Source organism: Solea solea, chromosome 1 (assembly GCF_958295425.1).
Source record: "Solea solea chromosome 1, fSolSol10.1, whole genome shotgun sequence".
NCBI lineage: Eukaryota > Metazoa > Chordata > Actinopteri > Pleuronectiformes > Soleidae > Solea > Solea solea.
In genome coordinates this window covers 38,674,163-38,686,434 of record NC_081134.1, presented here as the reverse complement: position 1 = coordinate 38,686,434, position 12,272 = coordinate 38,674,163, and the positions used below count along the sequence as shown (strand labels likewise).

General features: G+C 41.1%; 1 protein-coding gene across 1 annotated transcript in view; it reads right to left on the bottom strand.

Moving 5' to 3' along the window:
* Positions 1-11,370, bottom strand: part of neto1l (neuropilin (NRP) and tolloid (TLL)-like 1, like) — an 83,966-nt gene extending 72,596 nt beyond the window's left edge. The window contains exon 1 of the mRNA XM_058644301.1: positions 11,222-11,370. The gene's annotated coding sequence lies outside the window, so the exon portion shown is untranslated. The remainder of the gene's footprint in view (positions 1-11,221) is intronic.
* Positions 11,371-12,272: the final 902 nt, after the last annotated feature.

The following is a 12,272-nucleotide window of genomic DNA, read 5'->3' as shown; positions in this document are numbered from 1 at the left end:
CGAGGAAATCAATGGTTTTAATTGTGCTGTGCGACACACAATTCTGCTGTTTCGCAGCATTTCTTGAGAGCTCCTCGTCAAAGCTGAGCCCCTTTAGACTGGAGGAGGACAGTGTTGTGTCACAGTGAAGGAGATGACTTTTGCTCACTGTTTAATTTCGACATTCATTGCTCAGAAGATTATCAGAAGCATTCATGTTCAGACAAAACCCGCATATCAGACAGCTAATAAACACCTGAGTGGATTTTTTTTTTTTAAATCACTGGTGTTTTCATTATGCTGATACTCATGAGAGCAATATAGTAGTGCAATAAGTTTACTATTCCACTTTAAGGGTTTGCTTTAAATTAATGTAATTTATTAATTACAGCTGACTGTTGTTTCCCTGTGGAGACAGCGGACAAGGCCTAAACAGTCCCTGTTGTCGGTAAGTAATGAATTTGTGTTACTTAAGTCCGAATGTTTCCAATAGATGAATGCTGATATAGAAGGGTTACCAGCCTGCACAGGGGTTTGGGGACGCACAAGTGAGATTATTTGGAGCGTTTCTAATTACCCATTTAGGCATGCACCTAGACAAACAACCTGTTTACTTCTTAATGTGTTGCTTTCTGGGATGCAGACACACAGGGAGGGATAAAGTATGTTGGCTACTCTTCACAGTCTCTGACTCGAGCACGAGGAAGAGTTACACAGCCATAAAACACATATATACACAGTATATATAGTCATTACATCTTCACAGCATACTCTTGTGGTGCATTTAGGACTCAAATGACATCTCATGTTATTTTAACATTACACATCTCTCCAGGTCTGGAAAATGAAGCCATTGTGGAAGTGCCTGAAAACTTAATTCTCTTGAAGACCATCAGGGGAAACTCCATGGGTTTCAAAAAGTCAGCTTTCAGTATAACATCAATAAACACTTCCCTGAGGAGTCTATAGACTCAGACCCTAACTTAAGGTCTCCAGTACAGTGATCCATTTGTGGACTTGCAGTAAAAAAAAAATCAAGCACACTACAATCCATCATCTCCCATTTTATCCTCCACATGAGGGTCACTGGTGCCAATCCCAGCTGACATAGGGCACAAGGCGGTGTACACCCTGTACAGGTCGCCAGTCCATCACAGGGCCACAGAGACAAACAACCATCCACTCTCACGGTCAATTTAGCATGTCCAGTTGGCCTAAAACCGGAGAAAACCCACGTACACATGGGGAGAACAGGCAAACTCCATGCAGAAGGGTCCTTGTTTGCGACACCCACACACACACACACACACACACACACACACACACACACTATTCTAAATATGGTTTCTTACATCCATTTATCTTGTTCAGGGTCATGTGAGGAGCTTAAGAGGATTCCAGCTGACACTGCACACAAACTGTGCAGAATGCAATACCTGGTTAAATATAATTAACTCTTAATTGATCAAGCCAATGGGTTAGGTCCTATAGACCTTGCTGCTCCCAATTATCTCTAAAATAGGGAATTTAAGATGTGTTTTTCTCGAGTAATTGATTAAACACCTCAATGAGCCAAATTTCTGAGAAATAATTAAAGCAACCAAAATGCAGGGAAGCCAGTTTGTTAGTGTCATTGTTCTCTGGGTCATTTTACAGTTTATTTTGGGGACATTTAATTGAGGAAACTAAGCTGCATTATTTGGTAAACTCTTGCAGGAGTATTTCAAAGAGAGGATGAAAGTGCAAACCTTCCACAGAACAGGGGATGACTTAATGACAAATGTCTGTAGGTGCTGACTAAAACAAAAGAGGGGAAATGAAAAAGAAAGAGGAGAAAGCCCTGACTGTGCATGTATTGGGATAGATTTTAAGATCCTGTGGATCACATTCAAAGCACAGTACGTTCAATCCTGAACTTTTCATATGCCATACCATACACAACTTCTCTCCACATGCAGGTTGAACTACCAAAGGAGACCAAAGGAGACCAGACCTTGTTAAGCTTCAGAAAGAGCCATGGGTCCATTTCCGGCTTGAACATGTTTATTGAGTCCTGGAGACTCTTTGGCTGTAATCAGCTTGCATAAATCTCTTTGATGATAGCCTGAAGAACATCTGCTGGTGCAATAAAAAAAAATCCAGGGAGGCAATAAAATGTCTGGCTGAAAATATGCAAATGAAAATGTGAGTTGTCCTGAAAGGTTTGTCCCAAAGTAGTTGCCACAGTGTGGCTGTGTCATTTGAGAGTGAATGTAAAAGTCATCATAAATGTTGCAAATCTGATACTGTTTCTCTTGTTCCTGCTGTGAGAAGGTGAGCTCGGCGGTGGAGTTACAGTGCTGAGCAAGCTTTGTCCTTCACCTAGTAAGTTCCCTCTCCTCCAGCACTTCTTCACACAGTCACAAACACACACACACACACACACAAGCACACGGTGGGCGACACGATGGATGACCGCACGCTTTACCTTTACCTGCAAAATCAGGGTTGAAAGGTACAACCATTCATCAGAGGGGTATGTGTTCCTGTGAATGAGTGTGTTCATTCTCAGTGTTAAAATGTCATTATTCAGGCCAAAGCAACACGACCACACAAAGCAAAAGAGCACAAGCAGGCTGGTAGTTAACTGAACTATAAGCACCATTTCTACTGGTCATAAAAAGGCATAACAGCAACTAACAAATGGTATTTTTCCTGCAAAGGAATGGGTTAGAGAATAAAATGACAGACATTAAGTGTAATCACTATAAAATGACTGCTACTCGGTCACTTTCTTGTGTTCTGTGTTGTGTTTCCTGCTCCTGACACATTTGTTTCTGGCAGGTGATTCAGCCCAGCTCTAGCAAAGGTGCTTTTAGACTATTTCAAAGCCTCCATGACCATAATCACATGTCCTTATAGCATCTAAATTTGGCCCAGATAGTGTTATCAATCTACATTTAATGCTGTATGAATCACCAAATGTTTCTTAACATGTGAGATGTGGAATATATGACATGAATATTAAGGATTTAAAGTTGACAAGGCACCTATGGGCAAAGTTAAAGTTCCATGCTTTTCCACTCATGGACATGATGTTAAACATGTCACAACATTTCTGATGTTGTCCAAGCATCCATCTATGAAATATCTCCTGCCTGGTTGTGTCCTCTGCGTCCTCGCACAGAACCACACAGCAATTAAAGCAACATGATGTTCTCTGTCAACCACATAAGAAGAACCACAGGGACATTCACGTTCACAGCATTTATGATGAATATGACTGTGCCAACTGGGTCAGGGCTGGAAACTGTGCAAACAACTGTGCTTCTCAATCGAGGAGCTTTACTCGTGTCTAATTAAGCTCCTACATATGCCAGAGTGAAGAGAGCATTGCTTTTACTGTTAGAACACGAGGCGGACACAGATGGGCTCTGCTGAAGGAGAGCTGGAGTAAAACTGAGAAAAAGCAGCTTTGGCATTTTGGTAAATGTTGCGAGGGTATGCATTTAGATCGATTTTTTTTTTTTACGACTGGAAAAGCTGTTCCAAAAACACCCGCTCCTCTTGTCATGTGTCAGGCTCAGTTAATTGTGCAAGAGTGGTGTGGGTCGGTGTCTGTGATGGGATAATTTACCCATTTTGTGGGTGTGAAAGCCACCCACAGAGCCGGGTGACGATTGAGCTTCAGAAAGCATACACAATGCTGTAATCTCCCCACAGCTCACCACGGTGCAGCACAGAGCTGCGGAATCTCTGCCATGTAGCAGCAGGCACCCTGCTGAGGGCTGAGGGACAATTAGGATGCCTTGCTTTCAATTTCAGCCTGAGCTCTCTCAAAGGGAACTACCACTGCATCTTCATACAAGACTCCCACACACACACAAGCACACACATGCACACACACTTTCATCCTCAACTAAAGCAGCACAATGGTTGTGCAAACTCTGGGTCTGTTTTTGTGAATTAGTATTTTGCTTTTCTGTTACAATCACCTCCCACAATTCAAGGAAACCCACTGAATGGGCAATATTTGGTATTATTCAAAGAGTGTAGATGCAGTGTTTCTGCAGTGGTCTGCTTGTGCTCTCGTTTCCTTGTGTCATGTCTGACCACAGCAAGGCCGAGACATTGCTGAAGTGAGATTCTTTATGCACTGTGTGTTCCAAAAACATTATAAACCACAGGAAGCAGGGGCATTTTGTGACGGTGAGGACATTTTGGCTGGTCCTCACATTCTCTCACACCTTAAAAAGGCTGTCCATGACCTGGTTTTAGGGTTGGGGTAGAATAGGTTAAGGTTTAGGGTTAGGCATTTAGTTGTGATGATTAAGGTTAGAATAAGGGGGAAGGGAATGCATCATATCTATGGGTGTCCTGTACAAAGGTGTGCGTGTGTGTATACATGCATTTGGCACCACTTTAGGACATTTTTGGCATAAGGACCAAGATCTAATGAGGCAGAAACTCATTTTTAAGGAATTGGTTAAGTTAAGGGCTAAGATTTTAATTGTAAGGTTAGGCATTAATAGTGAAGGTTAAAGTTACAGATAACACTTTGTTTTGGCAGTCCATATGAATGACAGTCAATGCAGAGTCAGGGTTACCAGCAGCTTTTGTATCATGTTCAGTGCGTGTTTGTGGATGAAGATATTTTCTAAATACATGTACCGACAATGAAGTGTGGGTGTAGACAAAGGCTGTGTGGTGATGTTTTTCCTGGAGTGCAGGAGACAGCACTGTAATAGATGAGTGATCAGGGAGGCCAGAGGGGAGACTATAGATTACTCACTGACAGTAGGTGACACCATGATTGGCAGGCTCCCAGGTAGAAGTACTGGTGCCGGCTTTTAAGATATGACAGCATGAGAAGCCTATTTGATACACTTTTCTCTGGACTCGTTAATCTTTCACAAAGTCCTTATTCTGCCAAATCTGCTTGGATCTCTCGTATTTTAATGACATCTCTCGTTAAACAGTTCACTTTTGTTCATTCAAACCTATGCACCGCCATCTTAGACCCCTGAGCATGCTAATTTACTAAGGGGTGTCCTCAGATTGATTCACTATCAGCCAGAATCTGCCGTCATGTGAGTGTTCATGCAAGCATATTCAAGACCATTCCTCTCCATAGCAGTCTCAAGGCCACATCATTAGAGTATGAGGGCTATAATTAGTGAGTCCATGCATATTAAACAGCACCCTGCATCTCCAGACCCACCCGCCTCAAAAAAACAGCACTGTGCTGTCACTTGCAGCCAGTAAGCCAGTGTTAATGTCCAGAGGGTAACACATGTTACACACAGGGCACGGAGCGTGATTAGCTACCAAAGTCAGGGACTCTTCGCTTTGCCCTCCGCCCTTTATGTGTGATGTGATTACATCTGATTAAAGGAAGTCTGAAAGGAAAGAAGCAACGATCTTTGATATTTCCACAAAGAAGCGGAGGCGACTGTCTCAATAAAGGCGGATTATGTCAACTCCTACAATCCTAAAGTGGCTTTCAGCGTATCAGGCATTGAGAGAGTTTCATCCATCTGTCTGCAGCTTCTCTTAAAGGAATGGAAAGGAAATGAAGAGGCTGCACTCTTGATTTCAGGTCTTTCAAATAACAACGCGGCACACTGGCTCCCATTCGAAGGTGCTTGACCATGGACCGAGATTGGAAGGATTAAAAGTACTGCCCGTGGACGTGCCTGAGACAAATAAGAGATGATATTACGCCATTGATTGCTCACTCTTTTCAAGCATTCATGTTAAGTGTCCCCTTCCACATTTCACATTTCATTTCGCAGAATGGGTGCAGATGTAGATTAGATGCAGAGGAGCACAAACAACACACTTGTGCATGTACACATTTATTATATACAACCTAATGCACACACACATTCTCGCACCTAAACCAAAATTCTCACATTCGACTTTGTTGGTTGCAAAAAGTCAATTTGAATGGAAGTCTATGGGAAAATGAACCTACAATGTCAGTTAACATTTTCCTGGGGAGGTAATCGTCTCAATCACAAGTTCCGGGTCTTCCTCAATAGCACATTCTGGAAATCATTTTGAGGAAAATTAACGGCAGATATGAGTGGACATCTACTGCAAGGGACACAGCACCCCAGGATTCCACTTCATGCGTGTAAAATATGATATGTCAACGCTTTACATTTCCTGTCCTGTTCTGCTGAATTGAAGTGTTGTGTTCTGTCATCTTGCAAAAATAGAACATATTTTCCGCAGGAGCATCGGACTGGCAGAACAATCATGGAGCCAACATGCAACGCAACACAAGTCTGTGGAAGCTGACATACTGACTAAAGTGGATGCGTATCACTTCCGATTCTGCGACGCAACACGACGGGAACAAATAAAAACGGTCTGCAAAAATTTGATCCGAATCACAGTCAAAACCACCTCCGTATGTGGTTTGAATCAGCTTTGGAAAAATCAGATCTCATGTGTAATTTTAGCTGTCCAGAAAAATCTAATTTGGGCTGCAGTCTAAACACAATCAATATTTTTATCACTTCACGCGGACTTAAAACAAATAATCACAAAACCAAACCACCTGTGAATAAAAAGAACACTTTGATTTTTACATCCGCGTATGGATAAATGAAACAATCATGAATTAAGGTGCCACTGTATAACCTCGTGACTTTGAAAAATGTAATCGTGTGAGAAGGCCTTAAAAGAAGACCTCAGATTACCTCTCAAAGACACTTTGTGCTCATCTCACGTGCGTGCGTGTGGCTTCTTATGTGCTCGGGTTCTGAGACAAATTGCACACTTACGAGTGTGAATATGAAGCACAGTCTATCACAACATTAAAACAGAACAATTTACAAATCAAATGTCTCTGCACATCTGAATGGTACTTTGAAGTTTGAACAAAAAGCATCCAGCACTAATGTGAGATAATTGTTCAATAAGCCATTTGGACTCCTAACGGTTACTGTAGCTCCATTAGTAACCAGGTTACAAATGAAAACACCACGTAACTGTGGAGTCACAGCAGATGAGGACACGGGACACACATGTCGCTGTCAGCGTTAAGCCCAGCTTGTTCGGAGCAAAGTAGGGAGGACCACACAGTGATCAACTACCAACCAAACCAAAACTGGAGTCGTGTTGAGCGACTGAAAGCCACCGGGCTTCCAGGCGGGAGAGAGACAGCCATCTTGCTAATACAAGGTTTAAATAGACTTCCCACAGCTGATGCGCATAGCTTGATGAAGTGGGGGAGACAAGCTGCCAGCCAAAAACTAGGCAAAAGGAGGCCAGAGGCAGACCAATATAGGTATAGATGGCCGTCACATCAGCCATTCTTCAGCTTCTTATCTCCTCCTCAGCACACACACACACAAGCACAGAAACAGGAAGGGTCAGCGGCGGCTGTAACCTTTTCTAGTAACCTTTTCTATAGAAGCCCAAGCTCATTACAAACTAAAGCCCCCAGACGAAATCAAACTGTAAACAAAGAAAAGACTAAAATAACGTGGAAACACTGAAGTTTAACGTCTAATGAGAAATCAATCAGGATAAATAGGCTTTGCAGAAAAAGAGCTCCTTAAGGGGATGAGCGGCAGAGATGGATGTTGCTGATAATTCAACAAGAGTCCCAGTGCACTCTGATATTGTGTGACATCACATTACATTAATAGAATTCAGCAACTCACACAATCTTTTACCCACAATCCTTGTTGCCGTTGAATAAGAAGCAGCCGCGATGACACGTCGCCATCCCTCACTGAGTTTTAAGATAAATTGGTATTTTTATTAATACCTGCTGCTGTACCTCTACATGATGAATCGCTCTCTGTATGTTATGCTCTTCATTTAAATGTTCCTGTAATTGGCCAACTAATAGAACTCATCAGTCAGCACTCGAACAGCATCTCACATTGCTCTGTCTCTCTCTCGACCACACTCGAAACTCTGAAACATCCTGTTACGTCCCCGCTCGTCCAAGTGTGAGATTCACATAAATCCTGATTGTTCAAGAATAACTGAGGAATATTGATCGATTGTCTCTGCCACCACCCAACCCTCGTGTGGTGGATGAAGTGGGAGACGATGGGCGATATAATGAGCTTGTTCTTCATGTTGTGTATCATGAAGTCATTTCTTGTTCAACTTAGACTAGGCTTGTCATAATGTTAAAGCTGATTACACGGTTTAGTTGTGATGGAAAAACGAAACCATTCGCATTTATATTGGTCCCCTTTAAGGCTAGCCTGTAATGTGCGGCACTTTATGAGGTTGGACTATATGTGCCAAAGACAAAGCTCATTAAAGCCCAGGACAGAAATGTTGGTCCCCATTTTCAGAGTCACCTAAACTTGTTAGATAGTCCTTTTTGTTTTCGTGCCTTTCTAAACACTGTTAAGACCACAACTGACGGATGTGAACGTAATGTAATATAAAAGGAGAATCCAAAAAATAAAAAATAAACATGTCCGAAAAGGAGCACGACAGTCAGGAACAACAACAATAATAATATTAATCAGGTATAATTAATAGTGACATGATCACATGAACAAGAAGGAAGGATTTGCTCGTCGTGGCAAACTAACAGAATATACCTGATGCTGCAGAATATAAGTTTTGGCTAAGCACAACATGGACGGACGTCCAACTGTCTCAGACCCATGAACCTGGTAGCATATTGGTCCAACGGGAGGGGACAGACTAAAAACTGTGCGGGAGCTGCCCATAAGTGACCAAAAACAAGATCATTTGTTGGTGTAAAGATTAAGGGACAAAAAAAAAAATCCAACTTTTTGTTTCAGACAGTTTATATTACCTTAAGTTTATTTACAACCAAGGGACAACACTAATGTTTCAGCACAGCAGTAGTCCTTGAGAAAAGTACTTTAAAGTATTTGAAAAGGTTTAAATAGAGAATGGCTATTTGCTTCAAGCCTTGCATCCTTTGTCTGTCCTTTCCCATCTCTGGTGATATAAAGTTTTTGCTGTGACCCTCACGACGCTGCGTCTGGGTCCCAGAGGACACTGTCTCTGCCTTGTTGCAGCATGCAGTCACGCACATGCAGTGCAGACACATACAGGACATGTCAGACTGAAGCTTTACATGCCTGTTTCCCCATCTTGAACCGTTACACTGCTCTGTGTCAGTAAGTGCTGAAAGTGATTTGGTTCCAAAGTCATGGAAGAGACTCACAAAGGAGAAGTTCAATTGATTAGTCTTGGAAGTTTTGAAATGAATTGGTTTTGATACAAGCAGTGTGGAACGTTGAGCTGTAGAGATTCAAATTAGATATTGGAAAAATGTTCACTTTTAAAGTTAATACTGGATCTGGAATGAAAGTGTGATGTTTTCCAGTAAAGTCTTGTCCCACATCATCATATGTGATGCTGCTATGATCTCTGTGGAGGACACAGGGCCAGATATGACAGACTTTCTGGGGAAGCCTGACTAGTTTGCTTGATCTTTCTTCATTGCACAACATCAATGATGCATTGGAAACAGCACTCCCTGATGGTTTACAACGAGCCATGACAAACATTATTACTACAAGACACATTGCTCGTGGTAGGTGTGATGAATAGATCACCTCAACGAGTGTGAGACATAGTATCGTGAGTATCATAAATCAATGCATAGTGTGTTTGTTCCTCATTGTGTCATTGTTTAGAGCAAGTCAATAATTGGATGAATCAAAAACTTTCTTCAATTAACATGAGGAGAAACTGAGGTAATTGTTTTGAGGAGGACGTGTCAAACCAAGTCAATAACCGTGTTGTGCTGATAGACTCAGATGTGAGCGTCAGCAGTGATATCAAATGAATTACCAAAACAGCTTTAACATCTATTCAGATTCATAGGTTTTATGTCCCAAACAGACCAGGAGGAGCTCATTCATGCTAGCATTAAACAGCTGCAGCTCGAGTTTGACCCAGAACAAAAAAGTTCCGAGCACATTAAAACTGTAGTAAAGTCTTTACTCCGTCTTCCAGTCAGTTATAGAATAGACGTTAAAGTTCTGCTGCTAGTCCACAAATCACTAAACGGTTGAGGCCCAGAATTTATTGATGACTATAAGAACATACACCTTGTAGGGCTCTGAGATTTACTGAAGCAAGATTCTGCACTTTACATTCTTTTAATGATTTGAGAGTAAGTTATTATTTTTATGCTGCACTATCACATTTTGAAAGTCTAACTTTTTGTTTTCTTCTCTTCTTTTATTACTCTGTTTATGTTATCATTGGGTTTTGTTCAAACATTGTACATTTTAGTGTTTCCAAAATTTGAAATGTCATTTAGCTTTTTTTTGCAAAGCACATTGAGTTGCCCTTGTGCGTGAAATGTGCTACACAAATAAAACTGCCTTGCCTCGCCCCTCTACATTTTTGACAGTAATATAATGCGTTTAATTCTTGACCTTGTCGTTACCCCAGTGCAATGTTGAAACTGATGACATGGCTCCCATTGCTTTTGCACTTCTCCCTTATTTATGGCTCTAATTGCTCGCTCCTCTTCCTCGCTGTGCGATGATATGTTTGTACTTCTGTGCCAAATCACTGATGCTGTGCTGGAAAAGCCGAGATCAGCCAAAAAAGGATAGAGGAAATATGAACAAAAGAGATATAACATGTGACATCATGTGATCATTACCCATGCCCACTCTGTTTATCCTTTACTAGGCAAAGAACAACAATATATTTGGTAACTCCCAAACCAGTCAATCAGCAATCAGCAAATTGTGCAGTGCAGTTCCGGAAGGCTAAAAGTATGCTCCTCTCATGCATCTACAGTAATATCTCAAAAACTAATGATGTTGTTGTAAGTTGATAAAATCTATCAGGTGTGTTGGAGCAGGGAGACATCTAAAACATGGAGGACAGGGGTCCCAGAGGACCAGGATTGGGAAACACTATGTCCTAAAATAATGTTCCTTTCACTTAGTTTGTGTTTTGCTTGTATATCTTTTTGGAAAATGTAACAAAAGGACAAAGTCTTGTTCTATCTTCCAATAACACTCTGGGCTTGACATTTAAAATGTAAGTATTTCAACGAGTGCCCTGTAAAAGTTAAGACGGTGAACACGTAATCACCAATCAGATGGATAGTACCAGGTGACTGACTGGCATGGTTTGGCAGTAAAGTGAGACAGCCTCCTCAATAATTATTTTCTAATTAAAAATTGGATGAGATTGCAGCAGTTGTCCCCATATGTACCATGTAGACGTCATAGATCTGCAATAACATTTAAAATACAAGAGTATAATCAAATACCGTGATGAAGAAACCGGGAGAGCGGGAAAGCATTAGTCATAGCACTCGGAGTCCAGATGAGAAGCGTTTCTGTAGCAGCTGCCTGGATTTCTGACTTAATTTGGTCAGACTTGTGAGTGCATGCCACAGTGCGTAAGGGAATCAGGTAACAAGGCCTCATACCTAATGGACAAAGAAGTGCCTTTCAAACATGCTTTTGTGCCACAGTTTCAAAACTAAGCCACAGAAGTGAGAACTGATCCATCAAACATATGGTTATAACTTGTACCTTTTTTTTAAATCAAAGACCTGGGTATTTTTTGTGTGTGTGCGTTCAGGGTTGATGAGTCACTCCACAGTGTTTCATGCTTCAAGTCAGAGAAGAAAATTGTCTGTTGGGGGGAAAAAAACAGAGCTTAAGCTTTTATATCCAGAACTAAATGCGATGAAAATCATTTATCCCTCTCATACCATCTTTACACTTGAGGGATGAGTAAAATACAAAAAGGACAGTCTGGTGGTCTGCAAACAAAGATATATTCCTTTGTGTTTGATTTACATGGTCTACACTCTTGTCGGTGCTGACTTGAACATGAAGGGAACATTTCAGAATTTCATCAGTGTATAAATTAAATTGACGCAGGTGACTTACACTACAAGAAACCGCCTGCCAAGAATCCAATGTTTTAGTCAGACATGCAGTAAGTGACACTTGCTGTAAATTAACTTACTAGTTTTCAGTTTATCATTTATTTTTGGAAATACATTTAAGTTTGGCAGTGTATAGTGGCAAAGGATGACAAGAGTTTGACTTATGGCAACCTTTTTTATTATTTCTACATGCGCTGCAAAGTAAAGCATTTAAATATTCCAGTAAGAAAAGTTGGAGATATAAGGAGGGAAACGGTGTGTAATTATATCTGACATGAGAAAAACTTGATTTTGTCACAATGTGAGACGGTTAAACTGAACATCAAACTGTAACATCGTGCTGTTGTAGTATTTATGGTGAACAGACCATATTCAGTTCAGATATGTGCTTGATGAAAATATTAAATCTGACCTATAGTCA